The sequence below is a fragment of the Odocoileus virginianus genome, chromosome 5 (assembly GCF_023699985.2).
Source record: "Odocoileus virginianus isolate 20LAN1187 ecotype Illinois chromosome 5, Ovbor_1.2, whole genome shotgun sequence".
NCBI lineage: Eukaryota > Metazoa > Chordata > Mammalia > Artiodactyla > Cervidae > Odocoileus > Odocoileus virginianus.
The window spans coordinates 75,866,050-75,893,767 of record NC_069678.1 but is presented as its reverse complement, the minus strand read 5'-3'; the positions used below and the strand labels follow the sequence as shown (position 1 = coordinate 75,893,767).

At 39.8% G+C, this 27,718-nt stretch overlaps 1 pseudogene; it reads left to right on the top strand.

The window, feature by feature from the left end:
• The window catches only part of LOC110146405 (serine/threonine-protein phosphatase 1 regulatory subunit 10 pseudogene), a 33,078-nt pseudogene extending 14,332 nt beyond the window's left edge, over positions 1 to 18,746 (top strand).
• The last annotated feature ends 8,972 nt before the right edge of the window (positions 18,747 to 27,718 follow it).

Genomic DNA, 27,718 nt, shown 5'->3' with positions numbered 1-27,718 from the left:
AGCTGAAATTCTATCACCTTCACTAGCTTTGTTTGTAGTGATGCTTCCTAACACCCACTTGACTTCGCATTCCAGAATGAAGGTGAGTGATCACACCATCATGGTTATCTGGATCATGAAGATCTTTTTTGTATAGTTCTTCTATGTTTTCTTGCCACTTCTTCTTAATATCTTCTGCTTCTGTTAGGTCCATACCATTTCTGTCCTTTATTGTGCTCATCTTTGCATGAAATGTTCCCTTGGTATTATATTATTCCCTTGGTTCCCTTGTTTCCTTGATAATATATGTATACAACATCATACTCATGATGTATAGCAGAAACTAACACAACATTATAAAGCAATTATATTCCAATAAAAAAGTGGGGGATCGTAGGATGACCACTGTTTAGCATGTACAAAAATTAAAAATGAATGAAGGGCTTCAGAACTTATGTCTTCAGGAAAATAAATGGAACAGATAAATTATCTGATATACTTGATAATGTAGAAACTAATGATACAGAGAACTAAACAAATGAAAAAACTATTAATATCTCCAGTAAGAAAAGTATGTACAAGACAGGAAATATAGTACACTTAGCTTAGCAGTAGGACTTCCCTGGTGGCTCAGATGGTAAAGCGTCTGCCTACAATGCGGGAGACCTGGGTTCAATCCCTGAGTCGGGACGATCTCCTGGAGAAGGAAATGGCAACCCACTCCAGTATTCTTGCCTGGAAAATCCCATGGATGGAGGAGCCTGGTAGGCTACAGTCCATGGGGCCACAAAGAGTTGGACACGACTGAGCGAATTCACTTTCACTTGGCTTAGCAGTAGCCAATACTTACAATAATTTAAAAACTGAATTTTGATTTAGTAAAAAATTATATATTAACTATATAACAGAGAGGAAAATAGGTGTCTAGGGTGATAGAAGAGATGAATACTCATCTTCCACAGTAGGGATTTGAAAGAAAATGCCTAAAGCTGATAAATCAAAAAGAATCAGTATAAGTTGAAATTCCTTTTTTTTTTTTTAATCATGTGTTTACGTGCTGACTGCAAGTTACTTAACAAATATTTCCTATGTGTTTGGTGTCTTGCCGGGCACTGAAGAGAAATAAATAAGCAGAATAAAAGCTTTACCCTTAAAGAAATAGCTCAGAGCACAGGTGAGGGAAAAGATAAATAACCAAGTAGCCATTAAGTAGATGAAAAGTGCTATAATAGAGAAATATGGAGGGCATTATGGGAGAAGAAAGGAGTGCATTGCTAGCTTTGCCTTGGGAGAGGTGTATCTGAGCTGCTTCACAGAGGAGGAAAAGGGAAGGGAGAGCTGTTCAGGCAAATGGAATTGATGTGAAAAGAGTTGGAGGTACCAGCAAATTTCCTTTGTCATGTCTGTTAAGGCTAGAAGATAGGATGTGTAGAATCTGGACTTTCTCAATTTTGTTCAGTTTTATTTGGGTCAGGTCAAGTTTAGGGGTATTCTGTGGACATTTTCAAATCTCAGAAAGGTACCTGCTTTTAAAATCCAGCTGATGTCCTGTCTTTGAGGTAGAAAGAAGGCACATAGCTATAGATGGCACAGTGTCATAAATAGGAGGGCCAGGAAAACACTAAAGTGTTCGAAGTTTTTTGGTACATATATCCTCTTACGGTCTCTGTGTCTGATTTGCCCTGTGTAGAAGACCATTGAATTGTAAGCAGAGTTTCTGACTTTCCAAATATGCTTTCATCCAAGCCTCTCCAAGCAAAACTGGCAGCATTTAATCATCTTTCAAAATATTATGCCTGTCAATAAATAGACATTAGCTATAAGAATAAGCACTAGTCCACATGTTCCTTGGTTCCCTTTCCTCCATCCTCACTATAATCATCCCAGTTCAGGTGTTGAATTCAGACATGGCACCTGATTCCTGACTCCCTTCTCTTTGCCTCCAGCCTCTTCCATTCAGTCTGTTTCTCCTTGGCATCAGATTAACTCTTTCTGAAACACAGACCTAATCATGGCATTCCTTTGATTAAAAAAAAAAAAGAATAAGAAAGAAAAGCAACTTTAATGCCTCCCCATAGCCTACAAGATCAAGTCAAAACTCTTCTGGCTAGCTTCCAGGCCTTCTATTACCTGGCCACAAACTACATTTCTAGCACCCTCTTCTATCATTCTTCTTTCATCATCTCCCTCTACTTCCTACCACACACACACATGTACAATGTTCTTTCTCTAAATTCCCCTAAACTCTGAAATCCTATTCTTAGAACATGGTGAACTTTCATGCCATCAAGTATTGGCATATGTTTTTCTCTCTTAAATGTCCTTTGGCATAGGAATCTTCTTATCTTAAGGCCTAGTTCAAATGTCTCTACTTATGGTTAAGAGCACAATGTCTGATTCACCAGGATCTAACCCAGGATTACTAAATGTGTGACTTGAACAAGTTACCTAAGCTCTCTTTGCTTTAGAAATAAAAGTGGAAAATAATAGTACCTGCTTCACAGGGTGAGATATCAATAGCACATGTAAAACACCTAGAACAATGGCAGATACATAGTTTGAGCTCAATGAATGTTAGCTCCAGTCTAAAATAATAATAAATGAATAATTAATAAAGCAAATTAAACATCCTGTTTTCTAAGAAACTTTATTCATTTATCCAAGGAAAATTGATCATTTCTTCAATTTCCCCTAAGGAAAATTAATCATAAGCAATGCATATTGCCTGTGGTATTTACTTTCACATTTCTTCTATTTTATATAATATCAGTCATATAGAATATATTCAAATGATTTTTAAAATAAAGTAATATTAACTTCTTAAGTTTTTTTAAAATATTGTTTCAAAGCTGTTAGATATGGTTTCATATCCTGGATCTGCCACCTTACTAATAATGTGATCTTATGTGTGTGCTCAGTCGCTTCAGTTGTGTCCAACTCTTTACGACCGTATGGACTATAGCCCACCAGGCTCCTCTGTCCATGGGATTCTCCAGGCAAGAATACAGGAGTGGGTTTCCATGCTCTCCTCCAGGGGATCTTCCTGACCCAGGGATCAAACTCACGTCTCCTGCATTGCAGGTGGGTTCTTTACCCACCGTGCCACCTGGGAAGCCCAATGTGATCTTGGGCAAGTGACAAAACCTCAGTTTCTATGTGTATAAAAAGAAGAAAAACATCATTTATCAGACAGAGGATTCAGTGGTAATTTTCCTTCAGAGGTCCCAAGGTCTGTAGACAAAGCCTAAAACTTTCAGCTAGGTGCACAAGTCTTTCCACCATCTGGCCTTTACCTTTCCACTCTCCCTTGTACTTGCTACTTCAACGATTCTAAAGTGCTTGCATTTCAGGTTTGTCCAGGTTTTTGCATTTTTGTACACGCTGTTCATTCTGCCTGAAGTGTCCTTCCCTTCCCTTCTGCTTACCTAGTTCTTCATCCTTCAAAACTCATTGAAATATTTATTGAGTACCTAACAATATATGTTCTGTGTTCCTCTGGTCATTCTACAGATGTCTAAATGCCATTTGGTGTAGTCCAACTGCCTTCAACTGCATCCAAACTGAAAATCAGAGCTATTGAGACTCTTAGAGATCACCTAACCTAACCCAACACTGCCCAAGCTGAAGAAGTAGTTCTAGAGAGAAGAGACTGACTCACAGTCATGGAGATCTCAGTTATTTACTGCCGTGTAACAGTAATTATCCCAGAGTTCAGCAGCTTAGATAACAGCCATTTTATTATTTCTCATAATTTTGTGAGTCAGGAATCCAGTCAGAGCTAGGATAGTTGCTTATTCTTCTCCACATGGAGTCAAGTGAGATCATGCAGTGATATTCTTTAGGCTTCACTCAATGCCTTGAACCTTGGCTTCATTTGGTCCCCTCTTCCCTTCCAGAAAGGCTTCCCTGGCTTAGCTGGAAAGAATCTGCCTGCAATGCAGAACACTCCAGTTCAATTCTTGGGTCAGGAAGATCCCCTGGAGAAGAGAGAGGCTACCCACTCCAGTATTCTTGAGCTTGCTTGGTGGTTCAGCTGGTAAAGAATTTGCCTGCATTGCAGTAGACCTGGGTTCAATCCCTGGGTTGGGAAGATCCCCTGAAGAAGGGAAAGGCTACCCACTCCAGTATTCTGGCCTGGAGAATTCCATGGTGTTACAAAGAGTCAGACATTCACTTTCACTTTCCCTTTCAGATAGTTTCAATGTGATCTCTTTGCTAGAGTACATGCTAAGTCACTTCAGTTGTGTTTGACTCTTTGAGACCCTGTGGACTGTAGTCCGATGGTCTCCTCTGTCCAGGGGCTTCTCTAGGCAAAAATACTGGAGTAGGTTGCCATTCCCTTTTCCAGGGGATCTTCCCTACCCAGGGATCGAAACGGAGTCTCCTGCGGCTCCTGCATTGCAGGCAGATTCTTTACCACTGAGCCACCAGGGAAGCCCAAATAATAAGGGCATCTCGTACATGCTAAGTCACTTCAGTCAGAGTACATGGAATCTTAGGGCTTAAAGAGAAAATGTTCCCAGAAGACAAGAAGTGGGAATTACCAGCCTCTTAAGACTTGGGCTTGGAAACTAGCACAGTGTCACCTCCGCAGTGTCCTCTTGTTCAAAACAATCATACAGCCCATCCAAACTCCAGGGGAGGACACACAGACCCCATCAGTCACTGGGAAGAGGATCAAAGAATTTACAGCCATCTTTAATCTGTTACCATCTGCCCCCTGGCCACAAATTATTTACATTCTTCCCACAGCACAATACATTCACCTCCTCAAAGGACCTGCCCCTCCAAACTCAGCCTATTATAGCATCAGACTCAGGGTCAACGTCCATGATCTCATCATCTGAATAAGTTCCAGGCGTGGATGAATATCCTCAGATGTAGTTCCTAGGGTGTAGTTTCTTTAGCATTGTTCTTTTCCATTGAAGATCTCTGAACAAAAAGTTACCTTCCCCATATACACCCAACTATTGATTACAATGGTGAGCAGGCATAAAGTAACTTGCTGTAGACACTCTGTTCAAAAGAGGGTGGTGGTGGTGGCGGTAGAAGGAATAGAAGTACAAAGCAGTCACTGGTGCTTAGAAATTCTGAAATCTAGCCAAACACTTGACGCCAGTTCTTTAATTAAGGCCTACTTCTGCTCCCTGGGAATGAGTCTCTGTGACTTTTGGTTCTGCCCTCTGAGTCACCCTTCTTTTTCCACAAGAAATAGCCCATTTTTATAGTTGAATAGTTTTTTCAGCCTGCTCTCTGCCTATAGTAGACTGGGAGTCCAAAGACCTCTTTTCATTTCATGCTGTCTCTGTCAGTTTCAGGCCAAGCTAACGTAATCCTTTTAAAATTTGGGGGATTTCCTGTGTATCGAATTATACTCTACTCCATTATCCAAAACACACACACACAAATCTTTCAGATAGTATTTCTCAACCTTGGTCCCCTGTGAACCTGCTGTGGAATGACACCCTTAAGACTCTTAGAAACCCTACTGTTTAACATAGAATATCCATAAGGCACAGCATTGAGATCCTCAGAAAAAATTTGTTTCCACTAAGAATAACTTTGAAAGCATCTATGAGACACTGCCTTAAATCTTTCTGACCTACACTGTTGGTGAGAATGTAAATTGGTGCAGCCATATGGAAAACAGTTTTGAGTTTCCTCAAAAAAATAAGAATAGAACTATAATATGATCCAGCTAGTCTACTTCTGGGTATATATCCAAAGAATGTGATAACAGTAATTGGAAAAGATATACATACCCCTATGTTCACCGTAGCATTATATACAAGAGCTAAGATATGGAAACAATCTAAGTGCCCATCAACTGATGATCAGGTAAAGAAGATGTGGTATGTATGTGTATACATACACACAGACTTGCACACACACAGATGAACACACACACACAGAAATACCACTCAGCCATAAAAAGACGAAACCTGCCATTTGCCATAACATGGGTGAATCTTGAGGGTATTAGGCCAAGTGAAATAAGTTAGAGAAAGACAAATACTTTACGATTTCATTCATATGTGGAGTATAAAAAAATAAAACTAAACTAAAATAAACACATATATATAGAGACCAAAGCAGTGGTTTCCAGAGAGGAAGTGGTGGGGGGAGGGTGAAATGAGTAAAAGGGATCAACTGTATGGTGATAAATGGAAACTAAACTTTTGATAAGCATGCTGTAATGTATATAGAAGTTGAAATATAATGTTGGACACATGACTGTTATAAACCAATGTTACCTCAATTAAAATATATCTTTCTGAAGTCTTAACAAAAGATCTTACAGTTGCATCTTTGACTTGTTTTTACCTGGTGATGTCATTTTGTCGGCAATACCTTAGATTTGATCTTTACCATGAGGTCATTCTTTACTTTTGAGATTCTTGTGCTGCTTGGAAATACTATCCTGGGTTCTTCTTTAGTTTACTTCTCTCTTCTCATATTTAATTATAAAGAGCTACAAAAAGCCAGTTGACACTTTGGACTTTCTGTCTAGAAACTCCCCAACTAGATCCTCAGTTCATTAGGTACCTTTCTATTTTCCATGTTACCATAGGTAACCTTGTTGTCAAACCTTCCTCTGGCTTCCAATAACAATTTCTTGACTGTTCTGAAAGTGATCTCCAACACCTCCTCCAGATCTTTCTAGCTTTCACTAACAGACTCCTCAAGGTCCTTCATGTCCCTACCCATTTCCCAGTCTCAAAATTAATGTCACATATTTGGGGTTTGGGTTACAGAAGTGCCCAATTACCACTTACCAACTTCTAACCAGTTCCCTAACAAACTGTCCCAAAGCTTAGTAACTTAAAAAAAAATCATTTTGTCTCTCAATTTTGTGTGTCAATATTTGAGGTAAGGCTTGAATGACCAGTTCTTCAGCCCCATATGAAATAAACTGGGGTCAGCTGATGGTATTCAGCTGGCAGTTGAGCTGATCTGAAGGATCCAAGATAGCTTCACTCACATGACTGAGACATTATCAAGGCTAGACTATCCTTCTCTTGAAAGCCTTCTCTTTGTCCGTCTCTTGAAGGCTGGGCTCATTCAGGCCCTTCTCTTCTGCATGTAGTCTCAAAGCCTGTTCATGAAGCATATCCAGAAGGGTTGTCAAACATCTTATATGACACCCAAGAAATTCAAGAATCAGTTTTCCAAGAAAAAGGAAGTGGAAGTTTCTAGTTTTTTAGTCCCGGGCTTGGAAACTGTCAATTTCTGCCATATTTTACTTATTAGCTAGAGAAAGGCAATGCCAAAGAATGCTCAAACTACCACAAAATTGCACTCATCTCACACGCTAATAAAGTAATGCTCACAATTCTCCAAGCCAGGTTTCAACAATACATGAACCATGAACTTCCAGGTGTTCAAGCTGGTTTTAGAAAAGGCAGAGGAAGCAGAGATCAAATTGCCAACATCCATTGGATCATAGAAAAAGCAAGAGAGTTCCAGAAAAACATCTATTTCTGCTTTATTGACTATGCCAAAGCCTTTGACTGTGTGGATCACAATAACCTGTGGAAAATTCTGAAAGAGAGGGCAATACCAGACCACCTGACCTGCCTCTTGAGAAATCTGTATGCAGATCAGGAAGTAACAGTTAGAACTGGACATGGAACAATAGATTGGTTCCAAATTGGGAAAGGAGTACGGCAAGGCTTATATTGTCATTCTGCTTATTTAACTTCCATGAAGAGCACATCATGAGAAACGCTGGGCTGGATGAAGCACAAGCTGGAATCAAGATTGCCAGGAGAAATATCAACAACTTCAGACATGCAGATGACACCAGCCTTATGGCAGAAAGTGAAGACGAAGCCTCTTGATGAAAGTGAAAGAGGAGAGTGAAAAAGTTGGCTTAAAGCTCAACATTCAGAAAACTAAGATCATGGCATCCAGTCCCATCATTTCATGGCAAATAGATGAGGAAACAGTGGAAACAGTGGCTGACTTTATTTTTTGGGCTCCCAAACCACTGCAGATGGTGACTGCAGCCATGAAATTAAAAGACGTTTACTCCTTGAAAGAAAAGTTATGACCAACCTAGACAGCATATTAAAAAGCAGAGACATTACTTTGCCAACAAAGGTCCGTCTAGTCAAGGCTATGGTTTTTCTACTAGTCATGTATGGATGTGAGAGTTGGACTATAAAGAAAACTGAACACCGAAGAATTGACGGTTTTGAATGGTGGTATTGGAGAAGACTTTTGAGAGTCCCTTGGACTGCAAGGAGATCCAACCAGTGCATCCTAAAGGAGATCAGTCCTGGGTGTTCATTGGAAGGACTGATGCTGAAGCTGAAACTCCAATACTTTGGCCATCTCATGTGAAGAGTTGACTTACTGGAAAAGACCCTGATGCTGGGAGGGATTGGGGGCAGGAGGAGAAAGGGACAGAGGATGAAATGGCTGGATGGCATCACTGACTCAATGGACACGAGTTTGAGTAAACTCCAGGAGTTGGTGATGGACACAGAGGCCTGGCATGCTGCAGTCCATGGGGTCTCAAAGAGTCGGACACGACTGAGTGACTGAACTGAACTGAACTGAACTGAACTGACTGAAAGTAGTTACAGAGTCTGCTCAGATACAAAGCAAAAGGATATGAACATCATCTCAATAGAGGGAGCATCAAAGAATTTGTGGTCATATTTAATCTGCCACATAAAGAAAGTTAACAGCAAAACAAAGAGTTGAATCCAGATCTTCTGCCTCCAGATGCATGCATGAGTCATAGCACTCATTCATTCATTCATTCATTCATGATTCAGCAAGCATTTCTGAAATGTCCCTGTCTGTTAGATACTAGATACCATATTAGATGCTGAGACAGGATGTAAACATTGAAAAGGTATAAACTGTATTCTAGAACAGCCCATAGTCTAATGAGATCAGTAGATATGTTAACAAATAATGCTAGATGCTATTAGAAAATGAAATTATTAGTTGCTCAGTCATTTGTCCGATTCCTTGAGACCTCATGGACTGTAGCCCACCAAGCTCTTCTGTTCATGGAATTCTCCAGGCAAGGATACTGGACTGGGTAGCCATTCTCTTCTCCAGGGAAGAATCTGGGTCTCCTGCAGGTTATTTTCCATCTTAGCCACCAGAGAAGCCAGATGCTGTTAGAGAGTTATGCCAAATGCTGAGGGAACACCGAAGAGGGAGGAAATATCTACAGTGGGGTAGAGGGAGTATCAGCAGGCCTCCTAGAGAGGTGACTTTAGAGCTGAGTTTTGTTTTGTTTTATTTTAAAGTCTTCTTTTTTTTTCTCAAGCTTCCTCAGACAATCATTTTGCCCTTTTGCATTTCTTTTTCTTGGTTATGGTCTTGATCTCTTCCTCCTGTACAATGTCACGAACCTCTGTCCATAGTTCTTCAGGCACTCTGTCTATCAGATCTAATCCCTTGAATCTATTTGTCACTTTCACTATATAATCAGTAAGGGATTTGACTTAGGTCATACCTCAATGATCTAGTAGTTTTCCCTACTTTCTTCAATTTAAGACTGAATTTGGCAATAAGGAGTTCATGATCTGAGCCACAGTCAGCTCCCGGTCTTGTTTTTGCTTACTGTATAGATAGCTTCTCCATCTTTGGCTGCAAAGAATATAATCAATCTGATTTCAGTATTGACCATCTGATGATGTCGATGTGTAGAGTCTTCCCTTGTGTTGTTGGAAGAGGGTGTTTGCTATGACCAGTGTGTTCTTTTGGCAAAACTCTGTTAGCCTCTCTTCATTCTTTCTGAAATTATTTCTCCACTGATCTCCAGTAGCATATTGGGCACCTACGATCATGGAATCCGGTCCCATCACTTCATGGCAAATAGATGTGGAAACAGTGGAAACAGTGGCTGACTTTATTTTTAAGGGATCCAAAATCACTGCAGATGTTGATTGCAGCCATGAAGTTAAAAGGCGCTTACTCCTTGGAAGGAAAGTTATGACCTGCTTCATTCTGTACTTCAACGCCAAATTTGCCTGTTACTCCAGGTATCTCTTGACTTCCTATTTTTGCATTCCAGTCCCCTATAATGAAAAAGACATCTTTTTTGGGTATTAGTTCTAAAAGGTCTTGTAGGTCTTCATAGAAACCATTCAACTTCAGCTTCTTCAGCAATACTGGTCGGGGCATAGACTTGGATTACTGTGATACTGACTGGTTTGCCTTGGAAATGAACAGAGATCATTCTGTTGTTTTTGAGATTGCATCCAAGTACTGCATTTTGGACTCGTTTGTTGACTGTGATGGCTACTCCATTTCTTCTAAGGGATTCGTGCCCACAGTGGCAGATATAATGGTCATCTGAGTTAAATTCACCCATTCCAGCCCATTTTACTTCACTGATTCCTAAAATGTCAGTGTTCACTCTTGCCATCTCCTGGTTGACCACTTCCAATTTACCTTGACTGATGGACTTAACATTGCAGGTTCCTACGTAATATTGTTCTTTAAAGCATCAGACTTTACTTCCATCACCAATCACATCCACAGCTGGGTGTTGTTTTTGCTTTGGCCCCCTCTCTTCATTCTTTCTGGAATTTCTCCACTGATCTCCAGTAGCTTATTGGGCACCTACCAATCATGGAATCCGGTCCCATCACTTCATGGCAAACAAATGTAGAAACAGTGGAAACAGGGGCTGACTTTATTTTGGGGGGGCTCCAAAATCACTGCAGATGCTGATTGCAGCCATGAAATTAAAAGACGCTTGCTCCTTGGAAGGAAAGCTATGACCAATCTAGACAGCATATTAAGAAGCAGAGACATTACTTTGTTAATAAAGGTCTGTCTAGTCAAGACTATGGTTTTTCCTGTAGTCGTGTATGGATATGAGAGTTGGACTATAAAGAAAGCTGAGCGCCAAAGAATTGATGCTTTTGAACTGTGGTGTTGGAGAAAACTCTTGAGAATCCCTTGGACTGCAAGGAGATCCAGCCAGTCCATTCTAAAGGATATCAGTCCTGGGTGTTCATTGGAAGGACTGATGCTGAAGCTGAACTTCAATACTTTGGCCACCTGATGTGAAGAGCTGACCCATTTGAAAAGACCCTGATTCTGGGAAGGATTAAAGGCAGGAGAAGGGGACGACAGAGGATGAGATGGTTGGATAGCATCACTGACTCAATGGACATGGGTTTGGGTAGATTCTGGCAGTTGGTGATGGACAGGGAGGCCTGGTGTGCTGCGGTTCATGGGGTCTCAAAGAGTCAGACACAACTGAGCAACTGAACTGAACTGAACTGATGTGGGGAGTTCATCTTTCAGTGTCCTCTCTTTATGCATATTCATACTGTTCATGGGGTTCTCAAGGCAAGAATATGTACCCATTAAAATGAAGAGTTCCAAAGAACAGCAAGGAGAGATGAGAAAGCCTTCCTCAGTGATCAATGCAAAGAAATAGAGGAAAACAACAGAATAAAATCAGAGATACCAAGGAACATTTCATGCAAAAATGGGCTCAATAAAGGACAGAAATGGTACAGACCGAACAGAAGCATAAGATATAAGAAGAGGTGGCAAGAATACACAGAAGAACTGTACAAAAAAGATCTTCATGACCCAGATACTCATGATGGTGTGATTACTCACCTAGAGCCAGACATCCTGGGATGCGAAGTCAAGTGGACGTTAGGAAGCATCACTACAAACAAAGCTAGTGAAGATGATGGAATTCCAGTTGAGCTATTTGAAATCCCAAAAGGTGATGCTGTGAAAGTGCTGAACTCCATATGCCAGCAAATTTGGAAAACTCAGCAGTGGCCACAGGACTGGAAAAGGTCAGTTTTAATTCCAATCCCAAAGAAAGGCAATGCCAAAGAATGTTCAAACTACTGCACAATTGAACTCATCTCACACACTTGTAAAGTAATGCTCACAATTCTCCAAGCCAGGTTTCAACAATACATGAACTGTGAACTTCCAGATGTTCAAACTGGTTTTAGAAAAGGCAGAGGAACCAGAGATCAAATTGCCAACATCCGTTGGATCATAGAAAAAGCAAGAGAATTCCAGAAAAACATCTATTTCTGCTTTATTGACTATGCCAAAGCCTTTGACTGTGTGGATCACAATAACCTGTGGAAAATTCTGAAAGAGATGGCAATACCAGACCACCTGACCTGCCTCTTGAGAAATCTGTATGCAGATCAGGAAGCAACAGTTAGAACTGGACATGGAACAACAGACTGGTTCCAAATCAGGAAAGGAGTATGTTAAGGCTGTGTATTGTCATTCTGCTTATTTAACTTCCATGAAGAGTACATCATGTGAAATGCCAGACTGGATGAAGCACAAGCTGGAATCAGGATTTCTGGGAGAAATATCAATAACCTCAGAAATGCAGATGACACCACGTTTTTGGCAGAAAGCGAAGAAGAACTAAAGAGCCTCTTGATGAAAGTGAAAGAGGAGAGTGAAAAAGTTGGCTTAAAACTCAACATTCAGAAAACGAAGATCATGGCATCCGGTCCTATCACTTCATGGCAAATAGATGGGGAAACAGTGGAAACAGTGACAGACTTTATTTTCTTGGGCTCCAAAATCACTGCAGATGGTGATTTCAGCCTTGAAATTAAAAGATGCTTGCTCCTTGGAAGAAGAGCTTTGACCAACCTAGACAGCATATTAAAAAGCAAAGATATTACTTTACCGACAAAGGTCCATCTAGTCAAAGCTATGGTTTTTCCAGTAGTCGTGTATGCATATAAGAGTTGGACTATAAAGAAGGCTGAGTGCTGAAGAATTGATGTTTTTGAACTGTGGTGTTGGAGAAGACTCTTGAGAGTCCCTTGGACTGCAGGGAGTCCAACCTGTCCATCCTAAAGGAAATCAGTCCTGAATATTCATTGGAAGGACTGATGCTGAAGCTAAAGCTCCAATAATTTGGTCACCTATTGCGAAGAACTGACTCGTTTTAAAAGACCCTGATGCTGGGAAAGATTGGAGGCAGGAGAAGGGGATGACAGAGGATGAGATAGTTGGATGGCATCACCGACTCGAGGGACATGAGTTTGAGCAAGCTACGGGAGTTGGTGATTGACAGTGAAGCCTGGCTTGCTGCAGTCCATGGGATCGCAAAGAGTCAGACATGACTGAGTGCCTAAACTGAATTTCCTTTTTCATTACTTTGCCCAAGCATTTTATTTTTTAATTAATTTATTTTAATTGGAGAATAATTACTTTACAATATAGCGATGGTTGTTGCCATACATCAACATGAATCAGTCACAGGTATGCATGTGTCCCCCTCATCCTGAACCCCCCTCCCACCTCCCTTTCCACCCTACCCCTCTGGTTATCCCAGAGCACTGGCTTTGGGTGCCTTCCTTTATGCACTAAGCTTGCACTAGTCATCTGTTTTACATATGGTAATGAATATGTTTCAATGGTATTCTCTCAGATCATCCCACCCTTGCCTTCTACTGAGTCCAAAAGTTGTTCTTTACATTTATGTCTCCTTTCCTGTCGTCCATGCAGGATCGTTGGTGTCATCTTTCTAAATTCCATATATATGCATTAATATACAGTGTTTGTCTTTCTCTTTCTGACTTACTTCACTCTGTATAATAGGTTCCAGGTTCATCCACCTCATTAGAACTGACTCAAATGCATTCCTTTTTATTAGAACTGAGTTTTAAAAGCTAAAGAGAATTTCCTAAGAAGACAAGACAGTGAAAGACTTTCTAGGCATGGGCTGAGAAGAGGTGGGGTGAGAGAACATGGAATGTTTGGGAAATGAGGGGTTCACATGATTGAGGTGGATAATGTGAGTAGTAGAAACCTGAAATTATTTTAGTGTTTTTTCCTGAGGTAGTCAGAAAGGTACAGGGAGAAGGGGATCGGAGATTTCATTTCAACCTAATGTTTTTCCTATTGATTCTAAGAGTTGTGATTCCAAAGCTTTTGTTTCTATTTGCAACCCTGCCACCCCATTTCTTCATTAAACCACAGCAATAGGATTAGAGGAAGATAAGACTATTTAATGTTCTATATTTACATCCAGTAGCATTTAAACTTCTGTCTTCCAGCAAGAGTGCAAGTCTGGGTAATGGATTGTGTGTCATAAATGTTATTCATGCCTCTTCATATGATTATCTGAAGACTACATATTAAGCCCAACCTTAATCCTTACTGGAGTAGAGATTGATATGGTTCAACGAAGAGGTTATTTTACTTGGCATCAGACTCCAGCATGCTAAGTCAAAGACCTATTCCAGTCCCCATTCCCTGCAATGCCTATGTGAAAATTAGAAAAAAGTACATCCTCTGGGTAGATACAGCCCTATACTAGGTTTCAGTGGCTTGGAGAATAGAGCAGGGTCTGAATTTCAGCTGCCATTTGTTTCCTGCCTCAGGCACCTTTGTGACAGGAACAAAATGTGTGACTCTATGTTCTGGCCCCGCCTGGTTATTGGTGTTCTATTGTTAAACTCAGAACACAGCCTCTGGCCACAGACCAGGGAAGTTAGTTTCTGTCCCCTTCTCCCCACATCCTTTAATTATAACATTCTGTGATTTACTGTTCAAACACTAAGCAAATCTTCCTCCTTCTGTCTTTATTTTTCTCTCTGGAAGCTCCAGAGACTGTTCCTTCCTATATGGAATATAGAGCCCCATTTGTCAGGAATAAGTTTGGCAAGCATAATACTCTATCCATACTTTCATCTGACTCAGGAAAATGATGGGGTTTTTTTAAGTTTTTTTTTTTCAGTGCCTAAATCGTTTTGAAACACTAATACCAGAAATAAAAAGAAAGAGGGAGAGAAAACGTTGCCGACAACCCTGTCTCCTATCATGACTGTTTTCATTTCTCCATATAACCTCGGTGACATTGTCTCCAAGTTCCTAAATTCCAAACTCTGTCCTCATGCATGTCATTTTTTCATTCTTTTAATGAAAGAATACATTTCATTTTATTTTCTGTGCTTTTTACTGAATAGTATTGGACTCCCCAAATTTCATGTTTCATTCATGCATATATCCAACAAATTTTACATAGTTATTATAACTTGCCAGGCTCTATTTTAGATGACAAGGATTCAGTAACAAATATGCCAAAGACCTTATCCTGTGGATTTAATTCTAGTTAAAGAGACATACAACCAACAATGCATATATAGTAAAATGTCAGGTGCTATAAAGCAAATTAAAGCAAGGCAAAGGAACACAGAACAATGTTGTAGGGAGTGACCATTTTAGAAAATGCCTCTTGGAGTAGATACACAATTACTTAATACTGACACCAAATGCAAACATTTAGATCATTGTTTCTGAGATTGCCTATCAGTGAAATACATATTTATTTTTTATTAAAAGTTTCCTTTAGCATAAAACTCTGAAAGAGGACTACTAACAGTTTTAGCTCCTGGTTTTTCCTAAAGATTATAATCACCACATTTCACATGTCAGAAGGCAAAATGTTAGCAAGAGAGAATTCTAGGAAGATAGCAAAGTAGAAAGCACCAGGATTCCATCTCCCTACCTAGCAACAGCTGCACTAGCAGAATCTGCCTCATGTAACTATTTGCAACTCTGGAACCTATTGAAGACTTGCTGGCAACTTCCAGTGGAAGAATTGCTTCTGATCACAGAGGTGCAGACAAAGAGGCAGACAATCTTCGTTGTACCTCCCGCTCTGCTGCAAGCCCCTCTACCCACACCGCAAAATTCCAGGGGATTTAAAGGGCTGGCACTCCTACTCTCCCTCTCTTTTCCTCTGATGGAATTAAAGATAGAAATAGAAGGCTCGATTCTGGGATTTATTTAGAGGTTTGAAATTTTCTCAAGTCGGCCATGAGGAAAAAAGAAACAAGCCACAGCCACATCTGAACCCTTGAAAAGATCCTGAGAGAAAGGGGGAAGGGAAAACAGCAGCCACCGGCCCAACCACCTGTGTCTTCTGCCCCTTCCCACCTGTCTCCTCCACCCTACCAGCACACACTGCCTGGTACTTGAAATCTGTGGCTAAGGGACCATTACCATGTAACTTCAAAAATAATTAACCACCCTTCCTTCCAAAACCCACCCAAATTCACTCATTCAGCACTTACTTTTTTTAATCCACTCAGAACTTTTTTTCTATGAGCCCCTTCTCTAAATGGAGTTGGGGAGGGGAGGATGCATGCTGAGTTGACCTTTATTTTTTTTAAGAGACTTTTTGATCCAATAAGCCCCCCCCCCCCAAATAATTGAACTTTGGGTTCTGATTGGTTGTTTTATTTATTTTTTTCCTCCAAAAGTTTAACCTCCCCCCCACCTGAGCCTGATAAAACCTTGATCATGGCTTTGGGTCCCATAGGCCTCAAAGAGAGTCCTTAAACTTAAGGATGCTGGATAGCTTCCTTAACTGAGATAGGGAACTCAAGAATATGAATGAGATTTCAAAGATATTCAGTCTGATGAAGGAAGCATGAAAGATGGTGAGTCACCGCACTTATTTGAACATTCTGCTACAGACTCATTCACCAGAAATATTGGTCAAGTTTATTGATGCTGATAGTTACAAGTTTCTTAACAATTCGCTGACAAATTAAAAAACAACCAACATTCCCCTCTTGCAGCAAATCCTACTGACCCTGCAGCATCTCCATTCACTGCAGACCATCTCAAGCAGAAAAACACAGCCAAACAGGTGAAGCAACTGAGCAAGCCAAGTGAGAATGAAGAGCTCTGGAAATTGGCTTCAGTCCTTATCAGCGACTAGATGACCGTCATCCGCTCCCAGAGCAGTACACTACCCAGCCTGCTGAGAAAGATAAAAGAAACAGAAAGAAGAGGTTTAAACCACCCCTCCTGAGCAACCGGTGATAGAAGTAAAGGCTGAGACTCAGGCTCAGGAGGCCCCAGGGAAGAAGAGGGAGAAGTCTAAGTCTCTTATAACCCCAGTGCCCAGTCTCACCCCAAATTCCATGGGACTAGAGCTGGAGACCCCGTCTTTGGTGACTGTGAAGAAGAATACCAGTGCAGTGGTGGTTTCTGACAAGCACAACCTTAAACCCGTCCCCCTCAAGTGTCTACACAACACCCAGTGCTACCAAAGAGATCTAAGTGAAGATCATCCTGCCACAGCCAATGGAAAGCCTGGGCTTTCTGGATGTGCTCAATTCATCTTCTGTTCCAGGCATCCAAATCAAGATGAAGGTGCTGTCACCCACAGCTGCCAAGTCAAGCCCGTTTGAAGGGAAAATAAGCCCAGAACCAAGCACAGGCGAAACTTCTTTCTCAGAGCCAGTCAGCACCTCCTTCGGAGGTTATGGACACAGAATGTCCAGAGCCCCAGGTTTCCCCTGCTGAAGTCCTAGAGCTCATGGATACCACCTCTTTGGAGCCAGGAACTCTGGATGCAAAGCCAATTGAGAGTACCAAAGATTCTAGTCAGCTGACTCAGAAAGGCAGGAAGAGGAAAGCTGTGATGAGGCCAGAGGAGGGCAAACTGAGAGAGTATTTCTGTTTTGAACTGGATAAAACTGAATGAGTAAATGTGAATAAGATTAAGGACTTTGGCAAGTCAGCTAAGTGAGAGATACCATCAGAGCGAACACATGTTTGAGATAGGCTGGCACCTGAGCCACAACACTGTGGAGGAGAAGGTGCCCTGGATGCGCACCAGGCCGCTGGTGCTGCTTTTGCCTCTTGTTACCCCTGGAAGCAACAGCAGGTACATCCAGGCTGAGGAGGAGAAGGGGATCTTTCAGGAGCTCTTCCCAAACAAGGGAAGTCCTCATGAGCCTGATCCTGAGCCTTAGGAGCCTATTCCCCTCCCCCTAAACTCATCACCCTAGATGTGGATTGTTCCATTCCATGGATGAAACCCTGGAGCCTAAGGAGCCTGTAGTTCACCTGATGGGGAAGGCAGTTTGAAGTTGCCTCCTATTATGGCCAATTTTATTGGATGCACAGGTGCCAGGAAGAGTCCCCAGGACCCTAGAGCAGGAGGCATCAATGTGCAGGAGAGCCTCTCCTCCATCATGGGTAGACCTAACAGTTGGCCCTCACAGGAAAGCCAAAGCAATCAGACTATTCAGACAAGATCAAGCAGATGCTGGTGCCACCTGGATTCAGGCCTGGTCCAATAGCCAGTGGTTTCTTACTGGAAGGCCCTGAGGGGCCCAAGGCATGCCGCACTTCCTCCCTGAACCTGGGAAACCTATGCCAGGTCCCCATGGAGGACCTGGGTGTCCTGGTAGCCCAGAGAGTCCACGTCCGCTGTGTCCCCCACCCTCTTCCAGGTCGGGGGTGGTGATCCCTTCTGGGATGGCCCATGTGACACCATGCAGGGTGACCTGGTGTGGGGGGATCAGCATCAGGTCCTGGACCCTACCATAGAGGCCATGGTGGCCAAGGAGGAAATGAACCTTCTCTTTCTCCATTCTGAGGGGCCAGAAAAGGTCGCTTTGAAGGAGGACTCCCAAATGGAGGAGGGGACCCTGGTGGGAGTGTGGTTGGAGATGGTGGGCCTCATCTCCACAAAGGCCCTGGCAGTGGCATGGGGGTGAAGGCAGTGGACATTGCCCCCACAGAGGCCCTGGTGGAGGAATGGATGCTGGTGGTAGACACTGGCCCCATGAAGGCTTTGGACATGGGGGACAGACCCCACGGCCACCAGCCTCATGATGTTCCTGGTTATTGAGACCACAACCATTGAGGGCCAGCCCCTCATAAGCACCATAGCCATGATGGCCCTGGCCATGGGAGGAATGTGGGGCCACTGAGGGCATGATGGAGGCCACAGCCATGGAAGAGACTGAAAACTTTTCCCCTAAGATCAGGAACAAGGTAAGGTTGGATACCCACTTTCACCACTTCTATTCAACATAGTACTGGAAGTTGTAGCCAGAGCAAGTAGGGAAGAAAAAGAAATTGAAACATCCAGATTGGAAAGGATGAAATGAAAATATCTCTATTTGCAGATGGTATAATCTTATATGTAGAAAATCCTAAAGATTCCACAAAAAAAGTCTGTTAGAGCTAATTAATTAATTCAGCAAAAAAATCAGGATACAAAGGCAACACAAAAGTCAGTTGCATTTCTATACACTAAGAATGAGCAATTTGAAAAGGAAATTATAAAAACAATCCTCTTACAATAGCATCAAAAAGAATAAAATACTTAAGAATTAACTTAGGATGTTAAGTGCAATGAAAACTACAAAACATTACTGAAAGAAATTAAATGAGACATAAATAAATGGAAACACCTCATATTTATAGAATGGAAAATTTAGTATTGTTAAAAAATGACAATATTGCCCAAAACAATTTACAGATTCAATATGCTCCCTACCAAAATACCAACTATATTTTTTTTTGAAAAAATATGAAAAAGCATACTAAAATTCACATGGCATCTCAAGGGACCCCATGAAGGCAAAACAATTTTGAAAAAGAACAAAACTGGAAGATTCACACTTCTTGATTTCAAAACTTACTACAAAGTTACAGTAATCAAAATAGTGTGTTACTGGCATAAATACAGACATAAAGATCAATGGAATAGAATATAGAGCCCAGAAATAAACTATAACAAATATGGTCAAGTGAATTTTGACAAAAGTCTCTAGACCATTCAATGGGGAAAGAACAAGCTGTTCAACAAATGATTCTGGGGGAAATGGACATACATATGCAAAATAATGGAGTTAGACCTTCAGCTAACATCATATAAAAAAAATTCCTCATGGATTAAGGGCCTAAATGTAAGACCTAAAACAATAAACTCTTAGGAGAAAATAGGACAAAAGCTTCATGACATTGAACTTGGAAATGATTTTCTGTCTATGACACTAAGGACATAAGTAACAAAAGAAAAATTAGACAAATCATACTGCATGAAAATTTTAAAATTGTATGCATCAAAAGGCACTATAACAGAGTAAAAAAGAAAACAACAGAGTAGGAGACTATATTGGCAGATTATTTATCTTTAAGGCATTAATATGCAAAGTATATAGAGAACTTCTAAAGCTCAACAATAAAAAAGCAACCTGATTCAAAAATAGGCAAAGTATGTAAATAGATATTTCTACTAAGAAGATATACAAATAGCCAAGAAGCACATGAAAAGATGCTCAGCATCACTGACTGTTAGGAAAATGTAAATAAAAACTATAATGAGTTATGACCTCACACTCATTAGGACGGTTTCTATCAGAAAAACAGACAACAACTAACATTGGCAAGGATGTGGAGAAATTGGAACCCTTGTTCATGGTAATAACTGGAGAATTATTGTTTAGTAGGTATAGGGTTTCAGTTTTACAGGATAAAAAAAGGTATGGGAATGGATTGTGGTGTTTAAAACCATTGAACTACACACACAAAAAATGGTTAAGGTGGTAAATTTTATGTTGCGTGTATTTTAGCACAATTTTTAAAAACTTAAAAAGGATGTTATCAAAAGTCTAGATATGTTCTGTTTGCAGTTTCCCAGCATGTCATAACATTTCTCTCTACTATTATTTCATCCATATTCTCCTCTCTGCTTGAGTCTTTGGTCATCCCCAGCTGCTCCTAATCATTCTACAAAACTCAAGTGTCAGGAAGATTTTTTTTAACACCCCTAGACCAGAGTTTCTCAAACTTTAATGGGCATCTAAATCATCAAAGGATCATGGAAATGTACATTCTTATTATTCAGTCTTGTATGGGGCCTGAAAGTTTGCATTTCTTTTTTTCCTTGTTTTTTTTTTTTGAGTTGGCATTTTTAAGAAGCTCCCAAGTGAGTTAGGTAGTGCAATCCATGGAACACACTTGAGTGGGGAAGATTTAGAATAGCAGTTCTCAAACTTTTAATCTTAGGACCACTGTATGCTTTTTAAAATTATTAAGGACCTCATTGAGCTTTTGTTTATATAAATTATATCTAGCATGTCTGTCATGTTAGAAAATAAAACTGAGAAATATAAAATATGTATTTAATCCCTTTAAATCACAATTTTAATTCCATTACATGTTAATATAAATAACATATTTTAATGAAAAATAACTACATTTCCAAGAAAAACCTTCTATATTTTTGCAATATCTCTTTAATATTTGGCTCCACTTTGTCAGAAATGAAGGCATCTAGCAGAAAATTTGTAAGCACATATTTGAACTCAACAACACCATCAATCAAACGGGTATACTGGGTATCTATAGACTACTTTATCCAAAAACCAGCAGAATACACATTCTATTCAAGTTCACATGAAACATTCACCAAGATAAACCAAATTCTGGGCTAGAAAACACCTCAACAAATTTTGAAAGAAATCATACGATATTTGCTCTCAGACCACAGTGGAATTAAACTAGAAACCAATAACAGAAAATCCCTAAGAACTTTTTGATTAAACAACACACTCCTAAATAATCTCAAGAGAAATTAAACAATATTCTTAACTAAATGAAAATGAAAACCAAACTTACCAAAATTTGTGGGATGCAGAAAAGCACTATTTCAAAGGAAATTTACAGCATTGAATGCATCTAATAAGAGAGAAAAAAGATCTAAAATCAGTCACCTAAGTTTCCACATTAGGAAACTAGAAAAAGAAGAGAAAATTAAACCCAAAGTTAATAAAGAAAAGAAATAATAAAAATAAGAGCAGAAATCAATGAAATTGAAAACAGGAAATCAATAAAGAAAATCAGTGAAACCAAAACCGTTTCTTTGAAAAAAACCAATAAAATCAATAAACCTCTAAGCCAGGTTAACAAAGAGAAAAAGAGAGGACACAAATTAGTAACATAAGAAATGAAAGAAGGGACATCACTACAGATCTCACTGACATTAACAGAATAATAAAAGAATAATATGAATAACTCTATGCCCACATATTTAATAACCTGGATGAAATGAACCAATTCCTTGAAAAAAAGCAATCTGCCAAAACTCAGACAAAAATAAATAGACAATATGTATAGGTCTATCTATTAAAGAAATTTAATCAATAATTAACCTTCCAAAACAGAAAGCACTAGGCTCAGATGGGTTTACTGTTGAATTCTTATAAATGTTTAAGAAAGAAATTATGCCAGTTCTCTCAGTCTTTTTCAGAAGAGTAGCAGGAATAGATGCTAACTCATCCTATGAGGCCAGCCTCACTCTCATTACCGAGACCAGAGAAAGACATTATCAAAAAAAAAAATAAAATAAACCTGACCAATAGCTCTCATGAACTTAGAAAAACTCCTCAATGAAATACTAATAAATAGAATCTAAAAATGTGTAAAGAAGAATTATATACCAAGTGACATTTATCTCATATGCAAAGCTAATTCAACAGTTGAAAATCAATTAATGTGGACTTCCCTGGTGGTATAGTGGATAAGAATCTACGCGCCCATGAAGGGGGCACAGATTCAATCCCTGATCCAGGAAAATTCTGCAGCCTGCAGGGCAATTGAGCCTGTGTGCCACAACTACAGAGACCACGCTCTAGAACCCACACCACAACTATTGATGTACCAAAGCTACTGAAGCCCCAAGCTCTAGGTCCCATGAGTCACAACTACTGAACCTGAGTGCCTCAACTACTGAAACCTGCATGCCTAGAGCCTGTGCTCTGCAATAAGAGAAGCCACCTCGATTGAGAAGCTGGTGTACTGCAATTAAGAGTAGCCCCTGCTCATGGCAACTAGAAAAAGCCTGTGTACAGCAACAAAGACCTGACACAACCAAAAATAAAATTAAATTTAAAAAAGAATGGTGGAAGACCCAATTAATAAAAATAAGTTAATGTAATCCATTACATTACAATCTTAACAGTCTAAAGAAGAAAAATCACATGATCATATCAATAGATATAGAAAAACTATTTGATAAAAATCCAACACTCATACATGATAAATACTCTCAGCAAACTAGAACTAGAGGGGAACTTTCTTGATAGTATAAAGAATACTACAAAAAACCTACAGTAGCATTTACTGAATGGGGAAATTCCAAGATTGGTAAGATTTTCCACTGAGATACAGAACAAAGAAAGGATGTACCCTCTTACCACTGCTATTCAGCATTGTCCTGGAAGTCCTAGTTAATGCATTAAGACAAGAAAAGAAAATCAAAGCTATTTAGGTTGAGAAAGAGGAAATCAAGCTGACTTTGTTAATAGAAGACATGATCATCTCTATAGAAAATCTAAAAGAATCAACAGAAAAACAAAAATCCCTCCTGGAACTATTAAGTGATTATAGTAAGATTGACACCTCCTGGAGTAAGATGGGAGGATACAGTGTTAATATACAACAATAAATTACTTTTCTATATAACCAGCAATGAACAAGTGGAGTTTGAAATTAAAAATGCAATATCACTTACATTAGCACTCCTCAAAATAAAATACTTCAGTTCAGTCACTCAGTCCTATCCTACTCTTTGTGACCCCATGAACCGCAGCACACCAGGCCTCCCTGTCCATCACCAGCTCCCGGAGTTTACCCAAACTCATATCCATTGAGTTGGTGATGCCACTCAACCATCTCATCCTCTGTCATCCCCTTCTCCTCCTGCCCTCAATCCCTCCCAGCATCAGGGTCTTTTCAAATGAGTCAGCTCTTCGCATCAGGTGGCCAAAGTATTGGAGTTTCAGCTTCAGCATCAGTCCTTCCAATGAACACCCAGGACTGATCTCCTTTAGGATGGACTGGTTGGATCTCCTTGCAGTCCAAGGGACTCTCAAGAGTCTTCTCCAACACCACAGTTCAAAAGCATCCATTCTTCGGCACTCAGCTTTCTTTATAGTCCAACTCTCACATCCATACATGACTACTGGAAAAACCATAGTCTTGACTAGACGGACCTTTGTTGACAAAGTAGTGTCTCTGCTTTTTAATATGCTATCTAGGTTGGTCATAACTTTCCTTCCAGGAAGTAAGCGTCTTTTAATTTCATGGCTGCAATCACCATCTGCAGTGATTTGGGAGCCCCCAAAAACAAAAGTCTGCACTGTTTCCACTGTTTCCCCATCTATTTGCCATGAAGTGACAGGACCGGATGCCATGATCTTAGTTTTCTGAATGTTGAGCTTTAAGCCAAGTTTTTCACTCTCCTCTTTAACTTTCACCAAGAGACTCTTTAGTTCTTCTTCACTTTCTGCCGTAAGGGTGGTGTCATCTGCATATCTAGGTTATTGATATTTCTCCCGGCAATCTTGCTTCCTAAGGCCCTCTTGACTTCACATTCCAGGATGTCTGGCTCTAGGTGAGTGATCACACCATTGTGATTATCTGGCTCGTGAAGATCTTTTTTGTATAGTTCTTCTATGTATTCTTGCCACCTCTTTTTAATATCATCTTCTTCTGTTAGGTCCATGCCATTTCTGTACTTTATTGAGCCCATCTTTGCATGAAATGTTCCCTTGGTATCTCTAATTTTCTTGAAGAGATCTTTAGTCTTTCCCATTCTATTCTTTTCCTCTATTTCTTTGCACTGATCACTGAGGAAGGCTTTCTTATCTCTCCTGGCTATTCTTTGGAACTCTGCATTCAAATGGATATATCTTTCCTTTTCTCCTTTGCTTTTTGCTTCTCTTCTTTTCACAGCTATTTGTAAGGCTTCCTCAGATAGTCATTTTGCATTTTTGCATTCCTTTTCTTGGGGATGGTCTTGATCCCTGTCTCCTGTACAAAGTCACTAAGTATTTACCAAAATACTTAGATACATATCTAATAGAATATGTACAAGATCTATATGAGAAAAACTATGAAATTCTGAATAATGAAATCTAAGTAAATAGAGAGATAGATATCCACATTCATGGATAGGAAGACTCAATATTGTCCAGATATCAGTTCTTCTCAAGTTGATCTGTAGATTCAATGAATCCCAATCAAAATTCCAGCAAGTTATTTTGAGGTTATCAGCAAACTGATTCTAAAATTTTTATGAAGCGGCAAAAGATCCCTTTTTTTAAAAAAATGGGCAACACCTCACCAGTTAAAATATACAGATGGCAAATAAGCACATGAAAGGAAAATTTCAGGTAGATGGAAATTAAACAATGAGATACTACTACATACCTATTAAAATGGCCAAAACCCAAACCCAAACACTGTCAACACCAAAAACTGGTGAGGATATGGAACAATAGGAATACTCCTCCTTTGCTGGTGGTACAGCCACTTTGGAAGACAGTTTGGTAGTTTCTTACAAACTGAACATACTTTTACCATACAATCCAGCAATTGTGCTCCTTGATATTAGCCAAATTACTTGAAAAAAAGTTCACATAAAAACCTGCAAACATATTGTTTGAGGGAATGTAAAATGGTACAACTACTGTGGAAAAACAGTCTGAGTTACTCAAAAAATTAAACATAGAATTACCATATGATCCAGCAATTTCACCCTTGGTGTATAATCAAATAATTAAAATGAGGGTCTTGAAAAGATATTTGTACATCCATGTTCATAGCAGGATCATAGCAGCTAAAATGTGGAAGCAACCCAATTGCCCATCAATGAATGAATGGATAAGTAAAATGTGGTGCATACATACAATGTAATATTATTCAGCTTTAAAAAGGAAGGAAATTCTATAATACGCTACACCAGGATGAACCTTGAAGACATTATGCTAAGTGAAATAACCCAGTCACAAAGTACAAATGCTGTGTGATTATACTTATATAAAATACTTACAGCAGTCAAAATCAGAGACAGAAAGTAGGATGGTGGTTGTCAGTAGCTGAGGGAAGGGGAAAAAGAAGAATTATTGTTTAATGGATAGTTTTGCTTTTACAAGATGAGAAGTGTTCTGGAGGTGGATGCTGGTGATGGTTGCAAAATATCATGAACATATTTAACATTGAACTTTACACTTAAAATGGTTAAGGTTGTATGTTAATGGTTTATGTTGTATATTTTACTACAATAAAAATAATTGGGAAAAAGACCACTATACACAGGTGTTTACAGTAGATTTATCCATAATTGCCAAAACCTGGAAGCAACTAAAATGTCCTTCAGTGGATAAATGAACAAATAAACTATGGGGTAGCTAGAGAGTGGAATATTATTCAGTGATAAAAAGAAATCATCAAGGCATGAATAGAAACAGAGGAAGCTTAGTTTTCACTTAAGTGAAAGAAGCCAATGTGAAAAGACTATATGCTGTAAGATTCTAAATATATGACATTTTGAAAAAAATCAAACCATGGAGACTGCTAAGACATCAGTGGTTGCCAAAGGAGGAATGAATAGGCTGAGTACAGAAGAGTTTTAGGGCAGTGAAAGTATTCTGTATCATGCTATAATGATATATACACATAATTATATATTTGTCTAAACCCATAGAATGTACAACACCATGAGTGAACCCCAACATAAACAAACCTCTTGTGTGATAGCTTACCAGTTTACCAAATGTTTGGGACTTCCCTGGTGGTCCAGTGGTTAAGAATCTGCCTACCAATGCAGGGAACATGGGTTCAATCCCTGGTCTGGGAAGATTCACATGCTGCAGAGTAACTAAGCCCATGGTCACAGCTACTCGGCCCATGAGCCTAGAGCTTGTGCTGTGTAACAACAGAAACCACTGCAAGGAGAAGCCCGTGCACCATAACTAGAAAGACCCCACTCGCCACAACTAGAGAAAGCACACTCGCAGCAACGAAGACTCAGCACAGCCAAAAATAAACAAGCTGGTCTGGTGCAGGGTGTTGATAATGGGGGAGGCTATGCACGTATGGAGGCAGGGGTACGTGGTAAATCTTTGTACCTTCTGCTCAGTTTTTTGATATGAAACTAAAACTGGTCTAAAAAAAAGTGTATTTTAAAAAAATCTGGCTCAACAGAAGATACTAGATTTTCATATCTGTTTCTGCATTAGATATCCCGAAGTCAGAGAAAATAAGAATCAGACAAAGCAGTGAAGGCATATTTTATTCAGTACCTACTGCAATAGGAGACAAGAGTATAGAATTGGACTTCACTCTGTGTGATACAAGAAGGACAAGTGGGAAGTTATGGGCAAGGAACAGGGTGGGAAACAGTGGGTGGAAAATCACATGGAGGAAACATCAGGAATAAAAGGGAATTCTGGCTAAAAACATCGGTAGGATTCCTGCTAAAGGCAGGCCAAGGTGGTCAGATACTAAGGGAGGGGGACTCTGGCTAAACTAATTCAACTAGATTCTTGCTAAAACTGAAATAAGTAGGTCAAGCACAAAGCCCAAAGTTAGAGCCTTGAGGACTTAGAGGAGCCTGACTAGAGTTGGGCCTAGAAGAGTCTTTGTCACTTCAATAGTGCTGGTTACTTTTTTTATTCAAAATTGTTTTGTGATTAGATCACCCTTTCTGGTGTGCAGGACACTTCCCAAGTGTTCCCTTCTAAAACTAGATTAGGAAGAAAGATCATTGAATAGCTACTTCCTTACAAAAGTACACATGGATACTAAAGGCATTGAAGATAAGTCTTACCCCATTCTCTTGTTTTTATACATTGAGAAAAACTATCAGAACGAAAAATGACGTAGTTACCTCTCCCAACCTAATAGAGGTAACTGGTATATAATTTAAGTACTGGCTTTACCCGCTGAGTAGCCATGTGAAGCCATATTTCTTTTTTTTTTCCATTTATTTTTATTAGTTGGAGGCTAATTACTTTACAACATTACAGTGGTTTTTGTCATACATTGAAATGAATTAGCCATGGATTTACATGTATTCCCCATCCCAGTCCCCCTTCCCACCTCCCTCTCCACCCCATCCCTCTGGGTCTTCCCAGTGCACCAG